Raw genomic sequence first — 19,317 nt, 5'->3', positions numbered from 1 at the left:
TCCTTTGGGCCCATCATGCACTGCCATATCTACCTCCTCACATCTATATATGAGGATGTCCTAGCTCAAACCACCATCACAGTTCATCCACGCCTCACAAATCTCTTCTTCAGTCTCCCATGCCTGTTCCAACCCAAAACCAACCCACAGGCATGACAATAAGTCAGTTTGCTGGGAAATGTAGTCCCTTCCACCTCTGTGACCAGTGTCACAGAGGTGGAAGGGACTACGTTTCCCTGCGGCCCCTGCGGAACGTCCTTTGGCTGATGCAAAGGATGTCAGGTGGCTGGTGTTTTCGGGGCAGGGACCAGCAGCATGGATACATACAGGGGCAGGTCTCTCTTCAGTGGACTCCCTTCTGGCCACCTCTCTCTTCTCCTGCATGCAGAGACTCGCCAGTGCTAATAGTAAGTACTGACAACAGTAACTCCAAAGCAGTGCTGCTGTTTCCTCCTACTGATAATTCTGTCATGTATATATGGATGTGCTCAGGCTACATGTGTGTTTTTGTATGTATCTGTGCTGAACCTACCTATGTATCTGTTTGTTTACAGAGACTGCAGGGTGTGTGCATGTGTGCTGAGACTACAGAGACTACATATTTGTGTGTGCCGTGAAAAAGTCAGACCATAAGTTTGTGCCTTCTGGCTGGAGCAGTCATTCCATGCACACAGCTAAACCCAGCATAACAGATATTGAAAAAGTGAAAATAAAAGTGATGTCCCATTTATTTCTTTATTTTTTTATTTTTTTTTTGGGGGGGGGCACCGGTGCTTTCTCGCACAGGGCACCAAAATGACTAGCTATGGCTCTGTGTTCAGGATTTAATATACACAAGAGTAAGTTGTCAGCAAATGCTTGAATTTTAAGTTCTCAAGAGCCCACAGTGATCCCCCTAAATGTTACCCAAGATTGCAGAATCCACAGTAACAGGTCCAAAGCAATATTAAACAGCAAGGTTGACAAATGGCAAGTGATCAGGGAGCTACAAGTGCCATTGATTATTAGAGAGGTAACCAGAGAACTGTACAAAGATTGGTAAAATTGCAAAATAGACATACCAAACTCACGTAGTACAAAGATCTTCAGCAGATTGCCCCAGTACACTGTGTCAAATGCTTATTCTGCATCTAAACTCAAAAGCATTGCTGGAGAAGAATTTTGAGAAATTGAATGAGACACAATAGCTGCCAAAGCTGTGCTGACCCCCTTTACAGAGAATCTGTGATACCCCACTAAAGCTAGAGATGTATTATTAATGTAGATATGTAAATACTGTAATTACAACATGTAAATACATTATGCACTGTGCATATGGCAAAGAATCGGTAATATGGAACCAAATTATATTTGAATGTTAACCTGATGCCCCACCAGAGTCTGGATATATTATATATATACTATATATACACTATATTTACAAAAGTATTCGGGCACCTGACAATTACGCCGACAGGGACTGTAATTACATTGTATTCAAATACATATACTTTAATATGGAGTTGGTCCCCCTTTTGCAGCTATAACAGCTTCCACTCTTCTTGGATTCCTTTCCACAAGATTTTGGAGTGTGTCTGTGGGAATTTGTGCCCATTCATCCTGTAGAGCATTTATGAGGTCAGGCACTGATGTTAGACTAGAACGCCTGGCTTACAAACTCCATTCCAGTTCATCCCTAAGATGCTCAATCGGGTTGAGGTCATGGCTCTGTGCAGGCTAGTCAAGTTCTTCCACACCAAACTCATCAAACCAGGTCTTTATAGTCCTTGCTTTGTGCACAGTCATGTTGGAATAGAAAAGGGCCTTCCTAAAACTTTTGCCACAAAGTTGGAAGCATAGCATTGTCCAAAATGTCTTGGTATGCTGAAGCATTAAGATTGCCCTTCACTGGAGATAAGGGGCCTAGCCCAAACCCTGAAACATAGCCCCATAGAATTATCCCTCCTCCACCAAACTTCACTGTTGGCACAATGCAGTCAGTAGGTAACGTTCTCCCGGCATCTGCCAAACCCAGACTCACCCATCTGACTGCCAAACAGAGAAGCGTGATTTGTCACTCCACAGAACACGTTTCCACTGCTCTACAGTCCTGCGTCGGTGTGCTTAATACCACTCCATCTGACGCTAGGCATTGAACTGGTGATGTGAGGCTTGCATGCAGCTGCTCGGCCATGGAAAACCATTCCATTAAGCTCCCACTGCACAGTTTTTGTGCTTATGTTAATGCCAGTGGAAGTTTGAAACTCTTCAGCCATAGAATCAGCAGAGTGTTAGCGACTTTTACGCACCATGCACCTTAGCAGTCGTTGACCCTGCTCTGTAAGTTTACATGGCTTTCCTCTTTTTGGCTGAGTTGCTGTTGTTCCTAAATGCTTTCACTTTCTAATAATATCACTTACAGTTGACCATGGAAAATCCAGCAGGAATGAAATTTCATGAACCGTCTTATTGCAAAGGTGGCATCCTATCACAGTACCACGCTTGAAGTCTCATTTTGTATCATAAATGTTTGCAAATGGAAACTGCATTGCTAGGTGCTTGATTTTATACACCTGTGGCAACGGGTCTGATTGAAACACCTCAATTCAACAATTAACAGGTGTGGCCAAATACTTTTGTCCATATAGTGATTGGTTGCTATGGGCAACATCTCCACGTCTAAAAACCCGCACTTTAGTAAATATACCCCCTAGTGTTTTATCTCACTATATTTTAAATTGTTCCTGATATCTTAATGCTTATAGAAGTAAATTGTGCTTGTTGATTTAAGTGTTAGCCATATTGTATTTGATAATGTAGTAGAGTGTTGTTATGATTACCTGTATTGGTACTGTCAAAACCGATTTATGTCCTCAAGGTCACATAGACCTAACACGTATTAATCAAAGAAAACTGCAGATATTGCTGAATTCCAGTAAAATAAATAATTTAATCTTTTTGTGTATGTTACTAGCCTGAGAATGTTTAGGATTGTATTAGTCTGTTAAATTGAGCTAAAACTTAGACAAATTACACTGTTCCAACTAGTTTTAAGATTTACCTCTTCTGATAAATAGAATCTTACTTGACAACAGTCATCATCGTTTACTGTAGCGGGATTACTCCTTTACCTCTGACGTGGAGTGTGACCATCTAATCCTTCTGGTAAGAGTGAACAGGTGAACACTACAGCACCACCCTAAACCATCTGGCAGGCTAACACAAATCTACCATGTGTAAAGCCTAACTGGTGATGTGTTAAGATTTGATGCAGAATAGTTTGAAGATGATTAGCCATGATTTATGTCAATATCTTAAATCCTGGTTTAAAACGGTTATTGGCATATAAGAGGTTATCAGTTCAGGATCTTTTGAGGGGTTGGACAAACCAATGGTATAAGCCTGATCAAATGGAGACGGTCAGTCCCAATACCTTGGTAGTGAGGAATGGTACTACCTGTGGTTGTAAATTCCCCTGAAAAACCATCAGGGCCCAGTGATTTATTGTTATGGACATGTGTGATAACCTCAGAAACCTCTTCCATAGTGAAGTCCTTAGTTAGAACCTCGTGTTGTGAAGAAGGTTACTGAAGATGCACTTCACTCAACAAATTATTATGCAATCAAGGGATCTCTGGGGAAGCCATATATAAAGTCTCACAGTAAAGTTGGAAAATATCTGAAGTGGATAGGGCTTGCGTCAATGTGTCAGGATCATGTAGTGCTTTACTAAAATGATGCAGATGCTGCAATTTGGCCATATTACCTAACAAACGACCAGACCTATTACCCCATCTATAATAATAATTTGTCTAAGGCCCTGATTCAGCAAGGATCGCAGTTGCTAATAAGCACGCAATCGGCCAATTGTTTTATTCTGTGCATGTGTATGCATCGCTGTGCGTGAACTAGCTATTGCGATCGGGACTGCGATTGCAAAGGCCGCGCAGATCCCTCGCAGAGTGACTGTCAGAAAGCACCATTTCTGGGTAGTGACGGGAGGTAGTTGGGGAATCGCAGGCCTGCCAGTGCGTTCACATGCCGTTGCAGGAGCGTGCATAAATTAGCCAATGCCATACGCAGTCTGAGGCCTGATAGCATGCGTGGTTGTACAGCTGCGGCGGTAGGGGTCCCCAACCTACCGATTTGACCACCCACGGGCCACTTCAGCCCACAGGTGGTACAGCAGGACAGTACTGTCCCTCTGAAATCGGGATGATGGGGATGGGTGCACCCTCTATGGGTGGCGCCCCTGTGCAACCGCACAGGTCAAACACCCCTAGAGCCGGCCCTGTTTTCACAGAGTCCTATCTCTTCCAAGAGAATTGCTGCTAGTATCTGTTGCTGCTATTGTTTTTAATTGAGTGTACTAATTCCAAAAGGAAAAGTGACTGCTATTCCCAGTGCTAACTCCATTATAATATCACCAGGAGCATTATGCTATGTTTTTTTCATATATGAAAATGTCTGGTACTAATTTATTATATTTATAAAATAGATTGTGCATACATAGTATATTGTTTCAACTAAGGTAACGTTCTAAAGCTGTTTTTTTCATACATTTTTATTCTTACATTTTTATTATATGTAAATTAAATTTATTTATTGGATATTGTATCAAACTAAATGTTATACTTTTTAAATATATATTTCTGACAGCGCACTTATTTTTATTTTTGAGTTTAGGACCTGTTATGTAAGTGCAGCAGTAGTTTGCTATTCATATATATATAATACACATTAGCGTCAACATTTTTCTTACATATTATGAGAGGCTGCCCAGTGAGTCTCTTGCAAATATACAATGTCAGGTCCTAGTGGCCAGAGATGAGCAGCCACCCATCTCTGCTAAATTGGGGAATCCAAACCACGAACATCTCAAGACACTATACGCATATTCTTATGAACAGCAGGGGAAAGGGTTGGGTCAGCAATTGCAGCCATCAGTACTAACAAACATAAAAAATGAAATATAACAATGCATATAACCAATACCACCGTGCCACCCCCCATCCCAGCGACTGCAGAAAATAGCAACGAAGAAAGGAGGGTTCCACCGACCATGCTAAGGATTCAGATAGAAAATATAAAGAGACACTTAGAAATTTCATTATTTTTGAAAGGGAAGCACTGTTTTTTTCAATGAAAATAACATTAAATTAATCAGAAATACACTCTATACATTGTTAATGTGGTAAATGACTATACTAGCTGCAAATGTCTGGTTTTTAAAGGAATGTATACATAGGTGTATAGAGGCCCATTTCCAGCAACCATCACTCCAGTGTTCTAATGGTACATTGTGTTTGCTAAATGTGTTAGAGACTAATGGATGATTAGAAAACTCTTGAAAACCCTTGTGCAATTATGATAGCACAGCTGAAAATGGGTTTGCTCGTTAGAGAAGCTATAAAACTGGCCTTCCTTTGAGCTAGTTGAGTATCTGAAGCATCACATTTGTGGGTTCGAATATACACTCCAAATGGCCAGAAGAAGAGAGAACTTTCATGTGAAACTCGACAGTTTATTCTTGTTCTTAGAAATGAAGGCTATTCCATGCGAGAAATTGCCAAGAAACTGAACATTTCCTACAATGGTGTGTACTACTCCCTTCAGAGAACAGCACAAACAGGCTCTAACCAGAGTAGAAAGAGAAGTGGGAGGCCCCGATGCACAACTGTGCAAAAAGACAAGTACATTAGAGTCTCTAGTTTGAGAAATAGACACCTCACAAGTCTTCCACTGGCAGCTTTATTAAATGGTACCCACAAAATGCCAGTGTCAACGTCTACAGTGAAGAGGTGACTCCGGGATGCTGGCCTTCTAGGCAGAGTGGCAAAGAAAAAGCCATATCTGAGACTGGCCAATAAAAGGAAAAGATTAATATGGGCAAAAGAACACAGACATTGGACAGAGGAAGGATGGAAAAAAGTGTTATGGACAGACGAATCAAAGTTTGAGGTGTTTGGAGAACAAGTGAAAAGATGCTGGGGAAGTGCCTGACACCATCTGTCAAGCATGGTGGAGGTAATGTGATGGTCTGGGGCTGCTTTGGTGCTGGTAAAGTGGGAGATTTGTACAAGATAAAAGGGATTTTGAATAAGTAAGGCCATCACTCCATTTTGCAACGCCATGCCATACCCTGTGGATAGCACTTGATTGGGCAAATTTCCACCTCCAACAGGACAATGACCCAAAGCACACCTCCAAATTATACAAAAATTATTTAAGGAAGAAGCAGGCAGTCTGTAATGGAGTGGACAGCTCAGTCACCAGATCTCAACCCCATTGAGCTGTTGTGGGAGCAGCTTGATTGTACGGTATGCAAGAAGAGCCCATCAAGCTACTCCAACTTGTGGGAGGTGCTTCAAGAAGCGTGGGGTGAAATTTCTTCAGATTACCTCAACAAATCAACAGCTAGAATGCCAAAGGTCTGTAATTGCTGCAAAAGGAGCATTCTTTGACGAAAGCAAAGTTTGAAGGACAAAATTATTAGTTCAATAAAAATCATTATTTCTAACCTTGCCAATGTCTTCACTATATGTTCTATTAATTGTGCAACTCATTTGATAAAAGTCAGTTTTTATGTAAAACACGAAATTGTCTGGGTGACCCCAAACTTTTGAACGGTAGCGTGTGTGTATATATATATATATATATATATATGGGATGAGCGGGTTCGGATTTCTGAAATCCGAACCTCCCCGTGTTCCCCCGATCCGAGCCGGAATCCGAGTCAGGCTCGGGTTTTCCTGCCTGGCTCAGATCTGAAATCGAGGCAAAATGTCATCATCCTGCTGTCGGGATCTCACGGGTTTTGGATTCTAAAAAAGGTCCCGTGATTGCCGCAAATTTTCATTCCAGCTGTGAGTAAGGGGGGAGCTGGGAACTCAGTGTGTTAGACGGACTGCTATAAAAATAAAAAATAATAAAGTACGACTGGCTACTGTGAAGAGGGAGGGAGCTGTTGCTGACGCTGACCATAGGGGCTGGCTGACTACTGTTTTCCATATACAATACATAGGCACTGGCTGGCTACTGTTGTCCTTGTCCAAATAGGGGCTGGCTGTTGTCCTGTCCATAGGGGCTGGCTGGCTGTAGTGCTGTGTTGTCCAGGGGCTGCCCTGTCTGCTATAGGGGTACGCTCATACAAATATTTTTTACAGGGGGTGCCCCGTCTGCTGTAGGGGTACACTCATACAAATAATTTTTACAGGGGGTGCCATGTCTGCTGTAGCAGTACGCTCTTACAAATAATTTTTACAGGGGGTGCCCTGCCTGCTGTAGGGGTACACTCATACAAATAATTTTTACAGGGGGTGCCCTGTCTGCTGTAGGGGTACACTCATACAAATAATTTTTACAGGGGGTACCCTGTCTGCTGTAGGGGTACACTCATACAAATAATTTTTACAGAGGCTGCCCTGTCTGCTGTAGGTGTACACTCATACAAATAATTTTTACAGGAACTGCCCTGTGTGGTGTACGCTGCCCTTCATCCAAATAATTTTTACAGGGGCTGTCCTGTGTGGTGTTAGCTGCCCTATATCCAAATAATTTTTACAGGGGTTATTTAATTAATCCAAATAATTTTTACAGGGGCTGCCCTGTGTGGTGTAGGGGCACGCTGCCCTGTGCCCTGTGTAAATTCACTCCAAATAAAAATAGGTTATTTAATTCATCCAAATAATTTTTACAGGGGCTTCCCTGTGTCGTGTTGGGGTACGCTGCTGTGTGCCCTGTGTATATTCACTCCAAATAAAAAGGGGTGATTTAATGCATCCAAATAATTTTTAGAGGGGTTATTTAATTCATCCAAATAATTTTTACAGGGGCTGCTCTGTGTGGTGTAGGGCTACGCTGCCCTGTGTGCCGCCCACTTGTGTCGCTAGGCAAAGTCATCCAGCTACCTCGGTGCAACCTTTTGGCCTAAAAACAATATTGTGAGGTGTGGGGTGTTCAGAATAGACTGGAAATGAGTGGAAATTAATGATATTGTGGTTAATAATATTGTAGGAACAAAAAAAAAACAAATTCTGGGATTTTAGCTGTTTTTATGCTTTTTTCCAAAAAAATACAGATCCAAAACACAAAACCCGGAAGGGTGGTTTTGGCAAAACCAATCCAAATCTAAAACACGAAGAAAGATCCAAAACCAAAACACAGAACACGAAAAGTGGCCGGTGCACACCCCTAATCATAATGTAGCTGAGCTGCAGCTGATGCACATTAGAGTCTAGGAAGGCTGCCATTAGTCATGACTGAAAAGGAGAAAATAAACAGCAAAAGGATTGTTAAGAAGGAAACAGTGGTAAATATTAATAGAAAATTTAGGAGAGAAATACAGATGTTGCAGATATTTAGACAGGAAGAACATATTCTCTCAGCCTTAGAAGGAGCAAACACATTAAGTATTGCTGCAAATGGTGCAGGAGAGCTGTGGTAGGGGATGATGAGGATAATGTTACTGTTATTGTTCTTTCTTTCCATTTATTAGAAAAAAAAACATCAGGAAAAAACAAGACAATCTGTTTTTGCTTATAAGTTCATGATATTCTTCAAGATGAAGAACTATGTCCTAGGAAAGTGGGACATGAGCAGTCTTTTTCAGGACACCAAATATTGGACCTCTCTACTTTATGACTTGCTATGGTACCAAAGATGTCATTTCAGAAGTTGAATTGGAATGTGCCACAATACCAGCGGGTTTCTGTGCAGGAATATGTATGGTAGTGCATACAATTTAACTCTTAGTTTAACAGCCCTTTTACCAAGAACAGGAGGCTTCCTAGATGGCTGCAAAAGGGTAGTGGAAATATTGAATCTGAAAGTAGTCTCTGAGGCAGAAAAACTAGCTTAAAGCTTCAACTGAGTGCATGAAAAGCACATTTAGTGCAGATAAAAGAGGAACAGATAAGGTTTATCTGGAGTTCATGTGTGCAGTAGTGGTAAGTTTCTGGACTGTGCACTGCTGATTAGAATGCCAGTGGGGATGTAGTCTGGGAGCCGGCGGTCTAAATGCCGACCGCCGTCTTCCAGACTGCTTTATCCTGACTAGGGCCGAATGACAGGCATCTAAATCTAGCCGCCTGTCATTTGCCTGACGTCGGGAGCCCAGCGCCTGGCATCCCGATCGATCGGATGCTGGGCACCGCAGCAGACAGCCGCGCGGGGAGGGAGGGTTAGGTTTAGGGCTCCCGGGGGGGACTTAGGGTTAGGCACCCTCCCGGGAGGTTAGGGTTAGGCTATGGGGAGGGAGGGTTAGGCACCCCCAGGGGGAGGTTAGGGTTAGGCACCCCCCCGGAGGACTTAGGTTTAGGCAGCAGGGAAGGGGGGGTTAGGTTTTGGCACTTAGAGGGGGAGTTAGGGTTAGGCACGGGGGGGAGGTTAGGGTTAGGCGCCCCTAAGGAGGGTTAGGGGGGTTAGGTTAGGAAATACTTACCTTTACGACAATCGGGATTTCCTCTTTTGTCGGGCAGCTGCTGTCGAGAATTGAACCGCCGGCCATTTGGCCAACAGTAATACATATCACACCCTGCCAATGTACCCATTAGTATTAGAGGTAGTAAATATACCAATTATCCTGCCACCAATAAACAATGAATGAAATATTCAAGGACAGGTCAGTTTATCAAAAGGTGTTTCCTTAGCCGAGTTAAATTAGCAATGGGTATAGTTCAGCATAAATCTTCTTCAAGTTGTAAAAAGTCCACAAAAGTGCATAAGTCTGCCAGACTGGTATACTGAACACTGATATACACAGGAGAAACACTGGTACTCTATTCAGGACACTGCATAAAAAAAAAAACAATTATGAGGATTAGAGATGTGCGCAGACCCTTATGTTTTGGTTCTAATCTATCATGTTTTTTTTGTTTTGGATCTGGATTTTTTTTAAATTGATAAACACCACTAAAATCAGTATGATTAACCTCAATCACCTCACAGCTCCAGTCAATGTTGACCAACTCATTGCTCACAAATATTGGCCATAGTCTGTAGCAAGCTGGTTGGCTAAATTATGAAACAAAGCAGCGGCACAAACACAGCAGTTTAAAATAATATAACAAATCTATGAAACATTGCTGCACAGCAGTGGCAGACAGGATGGCAGTTTAATATACTATACAAACCCATAGAAATAATGTTTTCATTAATCAAGAACTAGATCAGAGGCCCAAGGACAGAAAAAGGAAATTGATGTGGAGTATGTAGTGGAAGGTAGGTAAAGGATTGATTGATTAAATGATTGTTTGATTCTAAATAAAATTAAGGAAACTTGATATGTGAAGGAAATTATTAAACCAAAAACATCCAAATGTGCATTTTCATTCAGCAATTGCAAACTGATCCATGCAGCAAATCACAGGCCTCAGGAGTCAGGACAATACAAAAGATTCAAATGGCCTTGTGAGAGACAGAAGACCGTCATCAATACTCACAAAAAATACAGCCCATAATGAAAATAAAAGTGGTGCATGATGGAATTGTCCTTGGGACCTTCCACCCACCCTTATGTTGAATGTTAAAACGGACATGCACTTCAGCAACAGGGATTGCTACTTCTGTGGTTAAAGTGCTTGGTTTGTTTGGGCCCCTACAAAACAAGCTACCAGTGGGCTTAAGGCAGCTAACAGTGTTGTTAATCATCTTTACAGTTGTAAGATGTCATTCTCATCCTCACCAGCATTAATATATTCATCACACAATATTAGCTCATCCCCACTGGAGTCCACCATTACACAAGTCTCTGTACTTTGATGTAATTGGCAGCTAAGGCCATCCTCATGGACATTGTAGTTCATTTTTTTGAACATCAGTTTTTCCAAATTTTTAGGAAGCAGACTCCTACACTGATCACTCAGAAGGCTCCCAGTAAGTACACCAAAGCTAGTTTGTACAAGGGGCTCCAATTTTCCTTTTTTTTTCTCCCAGTATTCAAAGGGACTGTGTTACATGTTAATTTCTCTAGCATTCTATTGATGGTTACTGTATCAGATTGAGTGACGTTAGAGGTGTCAATAATTATGGGCAATTCTTTTAGGCCTGACCAGATGTCATAATTTTAGTTCACTCTGGTGCGCTAAGTTGACTCATCCTCCTCACCAGTGCATCTCTTAGAAAAGGTGATTTTTTTTTTCCTGGCAGCAGCATTTGCCAGAAAGTGAAGCAGAAGACGTTGTTGTGCCATGTGACACTTGAGCAGACAACTTGCTCGCAAGGAACACTTTGCATCTCTCAAGATCTGTCAGTTGGAAAGAAAGACATTATGTTCGATTTAAACCTAGTATCAAGCATGGTTGCCAAAATCTAGTGATCCAATTGAAAGATGTTGACAACCCTTTGGTTCTGGTGAAGCAAATAATGAACTTGATCTACAAGTCTAATATACTTAGCAGTATCACTTTGGGTAATTTCCTCCCTCAATTTTTTTAGCTGTTTTTCCAGTAGTTTAATTATGGGAATCACGTGACTTAGGCTGGCAGTGTCTCAATTCATTTCATTGGACTATTTCAAATGGCTTCATTAGCTTGCATAAAACAGGGTATCCCCCTACTGACTAAGGTACATTCCCCTTCTCCCTATGTCATGGCTTATTGTGTAGGTTTGGATGGCTTGCTGTTCCTCTATTCACTGAAGTATATAAGGGGTGAAATTCCACCTAGTCACTACCTCTTGCTTTAGTTGGTAGCATGGCAAAATTAACTATTCTTGCAGCTGCTGAAAATTTCTACATGTGGTTGCTGAATATCCTATACAATCTTGCACACCAGTCTGTTTTTACCACTGAAAAACTTTTGCTATCGGTGCTAACAATAATGTACTGCAAATCTATGTGTGCACAGCAAATAAAACCAAGGGGATTTTGTCATGATTTGATCAAAGCATATAAGCCTGCAGCCCATTGTCAAGGGACCCCTTCTTTTTCTGCAGGTCCATACTCTAGCATATACTCACTTTTCGCGGTCGCGCTCAGGACTTTGGTTGGGGGTAGCTGCTTTACGCGGCTAAACCTGACCACTTTGGATGCTATCAGCAAGAAGAACTGCAGCAATTGAATAGCGCCCCACGATCTGCCGTCACTTTAGAAGGGAGATCGGGTGCGCTATAACAATTGAATATCGCCCTTATAGCCTTAAATGAAAGCTGCCATGATAGCACAAGGCAAAATTTTTAAACAAAAACAGAAAATAAATAAGCCCGTGCTCAGTTTTACCCATATCATACATGGTACCAGCAGCATGGCAATATTAATGCCATAAATGTATACAAAACAGAAAAAACTTTTGCTATCGGCGCTAACAATAATATACTGCAAATCTATGTGTGTGCAGCAAATAAATCTAAGGGGATTTTGTCATGAATTTATCAAAGCATATAAGCCTGCAGCCCATCATCATCAAGGGACCCTTATTTTTCTGCACTGAGACTTCTTACAGCGACCATCGGTTCAGCCAATACCTTCAACCATTGATCTCATCCGATGCTTCCAACATTCATCAACATCGGTCCCAGCCAATCAAGTTAATCAATTCATCAACATCGGACTCTTATCAGATAAGTTCTTCAATTCATCAACATCAGTCCCAACCGATCAAGTTCATAAATTCATTAATATCGGACTCATATCAATTAAGTTCTTCAATTCTTCAACATCGGTCTCAAACCGATCAAGTTCATCAATTCTTCAACATCGGATTCAATTCCATCAAGGTCTTCAAATCATCAACATCCAGCTCTCAATCCAGCATCACCGGTCCCAATCCAATTCTGCTCATTCATTCAGTATTACATATTCAGTTCCAATCCAACCTGCTGTTCAATAAAGGTGTTCTATTTCCTTTGGGCCCATCATGCACTGCCATATCTACCTCCTCACATCTATATATGAGGATGTCCTAGCTCAAACCACCATCACAGTTCATCCACGCCTCACAAATCTCTTCTTCAGTCTCCCATGCCTGTTCCCACCCAAAACCAACCCACAGGCATGACAATAAGTCAGTTTGCTGGGAAATGTAGTCCCTTCCACCTCTGTGACCAGTGTCACAGAGGTGGAAGGGACTACGTTTCCCTGCGGCCCCTGCGGAACGTCCTTTGGCTGATGCAAAGGATGTCAGGTGGCTGGTGTTTTCGGGGCAGGGACCAGCAGCATGGATACATACAGGGGCAGGTCTCTCTTCAGTGGACTCCCTTCTGGCCACCTCTCTCTTCTCCTGCATGCAGAGACTCGCCAGTGCTAATAGTAAGTACTGACAACAGTAACTCCAAAGCAGTGCTGCTGTTTCCTCCTACTGATAATTCTGTCATGTATATATGGATGTGCTCAGGCTACATGTGTGTTTTTGTATGTATCTGTGCTGAACCTACCTATGTATCTGTTTGTTTACTGAGACTGCAGGGTGTGTGCATGTGTGCTGAGACTACAGAGACTACATATGTGTGTGTGCCGTGAAAAAGTCAGACCATAAGTTTGTGCCTTCTGGCTGGAGCAGTCATTCCATGCACACAGTAAACCCAGCATAACAGATATTGAAAAAGTGAAAATAAAAGTGATGTCCCATTTATTTCTTTATTTTTTTATTTTTTTTGGTGGGGGGGGGGGCACCGGTGCTTTCTCGCACATGGCACCAAAATGACTAGCTACGGCTCTGTGTTCAGGATTTAATATACACAAGAGTAAGTTGTCAGCAAATGCTTGAATTTTAAGTTCTCGAGAGCCCACAGTGATCCCCCTAAATGTTACCCAAGATTGCAGAATCCACAGTAACAGGTCCAAAGCAATATTAAACAGCAAGGTTGACAAATGGCAAGTGATCAGGGAGCTACAAGTGCCATTGATTATTAGAGAGGTAACCAGAGAACTGTACAAAGATTGGTAAAATTGCAAAATAGACCTACCAAACTCACGTAGTACAAAGATCTTCAGCAGATTGCCCCAGTACACTGTGTCAAATGCTTATTCTGCATCTAAACTCAAAAGCATTGCTGGAGAAGAATTTTGAGAAATTGAATGAGACACAATAGCTGCCAAAGCTGTGCTGACCCCCTTTACAGAGAATCTGTGATACCCCACTAAAGCTAGAGATGTATTATTAATGTAGATATGTAAATACTGTAATTACAACATGTAAATACATTATGCACTGTGCATATGGCAAAGAATCGGTAATATGGAACCAAATTATATTTGAATGTTAACCTGATGCCCCACCAGAGTCTGGATATATTATATATATATGTATATATACACTATATTTACAAAAGTATTCGGGCACCTGACAATTACGCCGACAGGGACTGTAATTACATTGTATTCAAATACATATACTTTAATATGGAGTTGGTCCCCCTTTTGCAGCTATAACAGCTTCCACTCTTCTTGGATTCCTTTCCACAAGATTTTGGAGTGTGTCTGTGGGAATTTGTGCCCATTCATCCTGTAGAGCATTTATGAGGTCAGGCACTGATGTTAGACTAGAACGCCTGGCTTACAAACCCCATTCCAGGTCATCCCTAAGATGCTCAATCGGGTTGAGGTCATGGCTCTGTGCAGGCTAGTCAAGTTCTTCCACACCAAACTCATCAAACCAGGTCTTTATAGTCCTTGCTTTGTGCACAGTCATGTTGGAATAGAAAAGGGCCTTCCTAAAACTTTTGCCACAAAGTTGGAAGCATAGCATTGTCCAAAATGTCTTGGTATGCTGAAGCATTAAGATTGCCCTTCACTGGAGATAAGGGGCCTAGCCCAAACCCTGAAACATAGCCCCATAGAATTATCCCTCCTCCACCAAACTTCACTGTTGGCACAATGCAGTCAGTAGGTAACGTTCTCCCGGCATCTGCCAAACCCAGACTCACCCATCTGACTGCCAAACAGAGAAGCGTGATTTGTCACTCCACAGAACACGTTTCCACTGCTCTACAGTCCTGCGTCGGTGTGCTTAATACCACTCCATCTGACGCTTGGCATTGGACTGGTGATGTGAGGCTTGCATGCAGCTGCTCGGCCATGGAAAACCATTCCATTAAGCTCCCACTGCACAGTTTTTGTGCTTATGTTAATGCCAGTGGAAGTTTGAAACTCTTCAGCCATAGAATCAGCAGAGTGTTAGCGACTTTTACGCACCATGCACCTTAGCAGTCGTTGACCCTGCTCTGTAAGTTTACATGGCTTTCCTCTTTTTCGCTGAGTTGCTGTTGTTCCTAAATGCTTTCACTTTCTAATAATATCACTTACAGTTGACCATGGAAAATCCAGCAGGAATGAAATTTCATGAACCGTCTTATTGCAAAGGTGGCATCCTATCACAGTACCACGCTTGAAGTCTCATTTTGTATCATAAATGTTTGCAATTGGAAACTGCATTGCTAGGTGCTTGATTTTATACACCTGTGGCAACGGGTCTGATTGAAACACCTCAATTCAATAATTAACAGGTGTGGCCAAATACTTTTGTCCATATAGTGATTGGTTGCTATGGGCAACATCTCCACGTCTAAAAACCCGCACTTTAGTAAATATTCCCCAAAGTGTTTTATCTCACTATATTTTAAATTGTTCCTGATATCTTAATGCTTATAGAAGTAAATTGTGCTTGTTGATTTAAGTGTTAGCCATATTGTATTTGGTAATGTAGTAGAGTGTTGTTATGATTACCTGTATTGGTACTGTCAAAACCGATTTATGTCCTCAAGGTCACATAGACCTAACACGTATTAATCAAAGAAAACTGCAGATATTGCTGAATTCCAGTAAAATAAATAATTTAATCTTTTTGTGTATGTTACTAGCCTGAGAATGTTTAGGATTGTATTATTCTGTTAAATTGAGCTAAAACTTAGACAAATTACACTGTTCCAACTAGTTTTAAGATTTACCTCTTCTGATAAATAGAATCTTACTTGACAACAGTCATCATCGTTTACTGTAGCGGGATTACTCCTTTACCTCTGACGTGGAGTGTGACCATCTAATCCTTCTGGTAAGAGTGAACAGGTGAACACTACAGCACCACCCTAAACCATCTGGCAGGCTAACACAAATCTACCATGTGTAAAGCCTAACTGGTGATGTGTTAAGATTTGATGCAGAATAGTTTGAAGATGATTAGCCATGATTTATGTCAATATCTTAAATCCTGGTTTAAAACGGTTATTGGCATATAAGAGGTTATCAGTTCAGGATCTTTTGAGGGGTTGGACAAACCAATGGTATAAGCCTGATCATATGGAGACGGTCAGTCCCAATACCTTGGTAGTGAGGAATGGTACTACCTGTGGTTGTAAATTCCCCTGAAAAACCATCAGGGCCCAGTGAATTATTGTTATGGACATGTGTGATAACCTCAGAAACCTCTTCCATAGTGAAGTCCTTAGTTAGAACCTCGTGTTGTGAAGAAGAAGGTTACTGAAGATGCACTTCACTCAACAAATTATTATGCAATCAAGGGATCTCTGGGGAAGCCATATATAAAGTCTCACAGTAAAGTTGGAAAATATCTGAAGTGGATAGGGCTTGCGTCAATGTGTCAGGATCATGTAGTGCTTTACTAAAATGATGCAGATGCTGCAATTTGGCCATATTACCTAACAAACGACCAGACCTATTACCCCATCTATAATAATAATTTGTCTAAGGCCCTGATTCAGCAAGGATCGCAGTTGCTAATAAGCACGCAATCGGCCAATTGTTTTATTCTGTGCATGTGTATGCATCGCTGTGCGTGAACTAGCTATTGCGATCGGGACTGCGATTGCAAAGGCCGCGCAGATCCCTCGCAGAGTGACTGTCAGAAAGCACCATTTCTGGGTGGTGACGGGAGGTAGTTGGGGAAACGCAGGCCTGCCAGTGCGTTCACATGCCATTGCAGGGGCGTGCATAAATTAGCCAATGCCATACGCAGTCTGAGGCCTGATAGCATGCGTGGTTGTACAGCTGCGGCGGTAGGGGTCCCCAACCTACCGATTTGACCACCCTTGGGCCACTTCGGCTCACGGGTGGTACAGCGGGACAGTACTGTCCCTCTGAAATCGGGATGATGGGGATGGGTGCACCCTCTATAGGTGGCGCCCCTGTGCGACCGCACAGGTCAAACACCCCTAGAGCCGGCCCTGTTTTCACAGAGTCCTATCTCTTCCAAGAGAATTGCTGCTAGTATCTGTTGCTGCTATTGTTTTTAATTGAGTGTACTAATTCCAAAAGGAAAAGTGACTGCTATTCCCAGTGCTAACTCCATTATAATATCACCAGGAGCATGATGCTATGTTTTTTTCATATATGAAAATGTCTGGTACTAATTTATTATATTTATAAAATAGATTGTGCATACATAGTATATTGTTTCAACTAAGGTAACGTTCTAAAGCTGGTTTTTTCATACATTTTTATTCTTACATTTTTATTATATGTAAATTAAATTTATTTATTGGATATTGTATCAAACTAAATGTTATACTTTTTAAATATATATTTCTGACAGCGCACTTAATTTTATTTTTGAGTTTAGGACCTGTTATGTAAGTGCAGCAGTAGTTTGCTATTCATATATATATAATACACATTAGCGTCAACATTTTTGCAAGGTCAGGGACCCTGACCTTGCACTTTATGAACTCTTCCCAAAATACTGTTGGAAAAGATAAGCTATAAATCCGATTTATTTTAGAAAATATATATTTTTTTTTCACTAAAAATCGCTATTTATTATCTTTTAGTACTAGCTTTTTATCCATTATTTCTGTGTATTTATGTCATTGTGTGTTGTCTATGAATTGTTTTATTTAATTAAAAAAATTTTATGCACATTATTTATGCAGTTTTAAATATATTTATTCATATATATTACACGGTTGTATTTATTGCACAAAGTCACTTGTATGTCACGGTCCTGGATAAGGACAAGGATATAAACACAAAAAATTGTTTTTGCACAGGTTGCGAGATTTGCACAGGTTTAATTGGTTCACTGTATATGCACTAGGAGGCACTTGTGGTCAGCTATATTGTCATATTGTTTCCTGTACCAAGGTGGCCTAGCCATGGCCACCATTTTTTGTTGACCAAGCAGACACCTTATACTTATCAAGGGAGTGCTACATATACAAATAGTATATGTATATATATATATATATATGTATAATATTTCTATTATATTTCTATTAGATTTACCAATATAAAGAAACAAAAAACACACACATGTGAAAGGTATTTCACGTTAAACAGAGTGGACAAATTTGGCGCTGTTTTCTTCTATTGATTTATATATACACTACTGTTCAAAAGTTTGGGGTTACTTAGAAATTTCATTATTTTTGAAAGAGAAGCACTGTTTTTTTCAATGAAAATAACATTAAATTAATCAGAAATACACTCTATACATTGTTAATGTGGTAAATGACTATACTAGCTGCAAATGTCTGGTTTTTAAAGGAATGTATACATAGGTGTATAGAGGCCCATTTCCAGCAACCATCACTCCAGTGTTCTAATGGTACATTGTGTTTGCTAAATGTGTTAGAGACTAATGGATGATTAGAAAACTCTTGAAAACCCTTGTGCAATTATGATAGCACAGCTGAAAATGGCTTTGCTCATTAGAGAAGCTATAAAACTGGCCTTCCTTTGAGCTAGTTGAGTATCTGAAGCATCACATTTGTGGGTTCGATTATACACTCCAAATGGCCAGAAGAAGAGAGAACTTTCATGTGAAACTCGACAGTTTATTCTTGTTCTTAGAAATGAAGGCTATTCCATGCGAGAAATTGGCAAGAAACTGAACATTTCCTACAATGGTGTGTACTACTCCCTTCAGAGAACAGCACAAACAGGCTCTAACCAGAGTAGAAAGAGAAGTGGGAGGCCCCGATGCACAACTGTGCAAAAAGACAAGTACATTAGAGTCTCTAGTTTGAGAAATAGACACCTCACAAGTCTTCCACTGGCAGCTTCATTAAATGGTACCCGCAAAATGCCAGTGTCAACGTCTACAGTGAAGAGGTGACTCCGGGATGCTGGCCTTCTAGGCAGAGTGGCAAAGAAAAAGCCATATCTGAGACTGGCCAATAAAAGGAAAAGATTAATATGGGCAAAAGAACACAGACATTGGACAGAGGAAGGATTGAAAAAAGTGTTATGGACAGACGAATCAAAGTTTGAGGTGTTTGGAGAACAAGTGAAAAGATGCTGGGGAAGTGCCTGACACCATCTGTCAAGCATGGTGGAGGTAATGTGATGGTCTGGGGCTGCTTTGGTGCTGGTAAAGTGGGAGATTTGTACAAGATAAAAGGGATTTTGAATAAGTAAGGCCATCACTCCATTTTGCAACGCCATGCCAT

This window comes from Taudactylus pleione, unplaced genomic scaffold (genome assembly GCF_031769625.1).
Source record: "Taudactylus pleione unplaced genomic scaffold, aTauple2 ptg000095l, whole genome shotgun sequence".
Lineage (NCBI taxonomy): Eukaryota > Metazoa > Chordata > Amphibia > Anura > Myobatrachidae > Taudactylus > Taudactylus pleione.
The sequence above is the reverse complement of the archived record's forward strand: the minus strand, read 5'-3'. Positions refer to the sequence as shown.